Raw genomic sequence first — 4071 nt, forward strand, 5'->3', positions numbered from 1 at the left:
GAGCAGTATCTATTAGGTCACAAGATAATTTTTTACAGTGACCATAAGGCGTTGACCTTTTTAAAGACTTGTAAGTTGAGGAATGCTCGTTTGGTAAGATGGTCATTGTATCTCCAGCAGTTTGACCTTGAGGTTAGATATATTGAAGGGAAAGATAATTTGGTAGCTGATGGGTTATCTAGAAGTGCGGAACTCTCTGACGACGCGGGAATTACAGCAACAGACCTAAGTGAAGTACGAATGTTTGCGTTGCACGAAGTAAAGGAAGAAAGTGCATTAAAGAGGGTGATTGAGAACTTGAGACGTGAGCACAATGCAGATAACCAGCTGAAATTAGTAAAGAGCTATTTGGGAGATGCGAACTATCATAAGGTTTCGCAATACTATTGTCTGCATAAAGGTATTCTGTTTAGGAGGAAAAAGGTAGGTGTTTCTGAGTGGAAGCTGTGCTTTCCCTCACAACATGTAGACTTACTAATCGACTATGTACACCTGAGGTATGGGCACAATGGTGCAAAGAAGTGCATTGCAAAATTAAAAGAGAAAGTTGTGTTTGACAACATGTACCGCCGTGTTGCCAAGCGTCTAGCATCTTGTGTAGTGTGCCAGAAACTCCGTGCTGCTAACACCAGAATACAAGGGGATATGCATTCAGTAGAGCCAACTGAAACCCTAGAATTACTGGCTTGTGATTTGTTTGGCCCTCTTCCTGCTTCGAGAGGTGGGTGAACCCATGTTTTTGTTGTGGTGGATGGATTTAGTAAATATGTTAAGCTATACCCAATTAAAAGAGCAAATGCAAAAACGTTGGTAGAAAAAGTTGGAAAAAGATTTCTTCGTGAACGTTGGCGTTCCGAACAATTTTCTGTCAGACAATGGGCCTCAATTTACTTCTGATAGATTTAAAGAATGTCTGGATAAGGCCGGAGTGAAACAGCTGAAAATATCTGCGTATTTCCCCCGAGGAAATATGAGTGAACGTTGTTGTTGTTGTTGTGGTCTTCAGTTCTGAGACTGGTTTGATGCAGCTCTCCATGCTACTCTATCCTGTGCAAGCTTCTTCATCTCCCAGTACCTACTGCAACCCACATCCTTCTGAATCTGCTTAGTGTATTCATCTCTTGGTCACCCCCTACGATTTTTAACCTCCACGCTGCCCTCCAATACTAAACTGGTGATCCCTTGATGCCTCAGAACATGTCCTATCAACCGATCCCTTCTTCTGGTCAAGTTGTGCCACAAACTCCTCTTCTCCCCAATCCTATTCAGTACCTCCTCATTAGTTATATGATCCACCCATCTAATCTTCAGCATTCTTCTGTAGCACCACATTTCGAAAGCTTCTATTCTCTTCTTGTCCAAACTATTTACCGTCCATGTTTCACTTCCATACATGGCTACACTCCATACAAATACTTTCAGAAATGACTTCCTGACACTTAAATCTATACTCGATGTTAACAAATTTCTCTTCTTCAGAAACGCTTTCCTTGCCATTGCCAGTCTACATTTTATATCCTCTCTACTTCGACCATCATCAGTTATTTTGCTCCCCAAATAGCAAAACTCCTTTACTACTTTAAGTGTCTCATTTCCTAATCTACTTCCCTCAGCATCACCCGACTTAATTCGACTACATTCCATTATCCTCGTTTTGCTTTTGTTGATGTTCAACTTATATCCTCCCTTCAAGACACCATCCATTCCGTTCAACTGCTCTTCCAAGTCCTTTGCTGTCTCTGACAGAATTACAATGTCATCGGCGAACCTCAAAGTTTTTATTTCTTCTCCATGGATTTTAATACCTACTCCGAATTTTTCTTTTGTTTCCTTTACTGCTTGCTCAATATACAGATTGAATAACATCGGGGAGAGGCTACAACCCTGTCTTACTCCCTTCCCAACCACTGCTTCCCCTTCATTAATTTAAGGGCGCGTGGCGAAAGTACTCATACGCGAAATTAAAAAGCCTATTGCGGTGGCCGGGAATCGAACCCGGATCAACTGCTTGGAAGGCAACTATGCTGACCATTACACCACCACCGCACTAGGAAGCGCCCCGACGCCGCGCTGTGTCGGCTTCCCGCCTGTCGGCAGCGGCCGAAGGTGATCGTACCTGGCAGGCGCATTTCGAGGTAGGCTAGGGGTGAACATCCATACGCATTCGGACAGCGTATCCGCGCACATTTCGCATCCTTTGGCAAGAGTCGGTGCCGGCGCCGGCGACGCAAGAGTACGCAGAGGACCGCGTTCTGGCGGCATTTTTAAGCAGTGCAGTGCAGGATTCAGCGTCTGCAGCATCTTCTCGACAGAATGCTACGGCGCTTGACGGCAGTCCCACTTTCCCTTGAGACATCTGCTCGGCAAGCAGCGTGAAGTTACTACTGGCTCAAGCATCGGTGGTTCAGTGGTAGAATGCTCGCCTGCCACGCGGGCGGCCCGGGTTCGATTCCCGGCCGATGCATCATTTTGCTTTTCCCGCGATAATGCTGCCGTGTGGCTTGCGCTCTTGAGATGCACGATCCACAAGAATGTATAGCTGGATTCCCTTGAGAAGAACCGAGAACGCAGCACTCTCGGGTCCCCACTAGGACTCTTATAACTGCCATCTGGTTTCTGTACAAATTGTAAATAGCCTTTCGCTCTCTGTATTTTACCCCTGCCACCTTCAGAATTTGAAAGAGAGTATTCCAGTCAACATTGTCAAAAGCTTTCTCTAAGTCTACAAATGCTAGAAACGTAGGTTTGCCTTTCCTTAATCTTTCTTCTAAGATAAGTCGTAAGGTCAGTATTGCCTCACGTGTTCCAGTATTTCTACGGAATCCAAACTGATCTTCCCCGAGGTCGGCTTCTACTAGTTTTTCCATTCGTCTGTAAAGAATTCGTGTTAGTATTTTGCAGCTGTGGCTTACTAAACTGATTGTTCGGTAATTCTCACATCTGTCAACACCTGCTTTCTTTGGGATTGGAATCATTATATTCTTCTTGAAGTCTGAGGGTATTTCGCCTGTTTCATACATCTTGCTCACCAGATGGTAGAGTTTTGTCAGGACTGGCTCTCCCAAGGCCGTCAGTAGTTCCAATGGAATGTTGTCTACTCCGGGGGCCTTGTTTCGACTCAGGTCTTTCAGTGCTCTGTCAAACTCTTCACGCAGTATAGTATCTCCCATTTCATCTTCATCTACATCCTCTTCCATTTCCATAATATTGTCCTCAAGTACATCGCCCTTGTATAGACCCTCTATATACTCCTTCCACCTTTCTGCTTTCCCTTCTTTGCTTAGAACTGGGTTTCCATCTGAGCTCTTGATGTTCATACAAGTGGTTCTCTTATCTCCAAAGGTCTCTTTAATTTTCCTGTAGGCAGTATCTATCTTACCCCTAGTGAGATAAGCTTCTACATCCTTACATTTGTCCTCTAGCCATCCCTGCTTCGCCATTTTGCACTTCCTGTCGATCTCATTTTTGAGACGTTTGTATTCCTTTTTGCCTGCTTCATTTACTGCATTTTTATATTTTCTCCTTTCATCAATTAAATTCAATATTTCTTCTGTTACCCAAGGATTTCTACTAGCCCTCGTCTTTTTACCTACTTGATCCTCTGCTGCCTTCACTACTTCATCCCTCAAAGCTACCCATTCTTCTTCTACCGTATTTCTTTCCCCCAATTCGTGACTATTGTTCCCTTATGCTCTCCCTGAAACTCTGTACAACCTCTGGTTTAGTCAGTTTATCCAGGTCCCATCTCCTTAAATTCCCACCTTTTTGCAGTTTCTTCAGTGAACGTATTATGAGAGAATTGAACAGGCTTTGCAGGACTTATTGTGCTCGGAAACACTCAAGTTTGGCAGAGCACATGAAGTATTTTGAGAATGTAATTAACAACTTAAGGCATGCTGCAACTGGTTTTGCGCCTTGCGAATTGATGTTTGGCCAAGAACCACACAATGTGATTGCAGATATGGTAGAATTCCCTATTCTAACGCAAATATCCACAGGCGAGAAGAAGTTAAAGGCTAGGGCAAATATAAGAAAAAGGGCATTGGAAAGGAAGAAGCGTCATGACGCAAA

At 43.9% G+C, this 4071-nt stretch overlaps 2 non-coding genes across 2 annotated transcripts; one reads left to right on the forward strand and one right to left on the reverse strand.

Annotated features, from left to right (window-relative positions):
• Positions 1-1974: 1974 nt before the first annotated feature.
• On the reverse strand, positions 1975-2046 carry Trnag-ucc (transfer RNA glycine (anticodon UCC)). Its single transcript has one exon. It is a non-coding gene; the product is annotated as a tRNA-Gly (tRNA).
• A 347-nt stretch (positions 2047-2393) lies between these two features.
• On the forward strand, positions 2394-2464 carry Trnag-gcc (transfer RNA glycine (anticodon GCC)). Its single transcript has one exon. It is a non-coding gene; the product is annotated as a tRNA-Gly (tRNA).
• The last annotated feature ends 1607 nt before the right edge of the window (positions 2465-4071 follow it).

This window comes from Schistocerca nitens, chromosome 2 (assembly GCF_023898315.1).
Source record: "Schistocerca nitens isolate TAMUIC-IGC-003100 chromosome 2, iqSchNite1.1, whole genome shotgun sequence".
NCBI classification, from domain to species: domain Eukaryota; kingdom Metazoa; phylum Arthropoda; class Insecta; order Orthoptera; family Acrididae; genus Schistocerca; species Schistocerca nitens.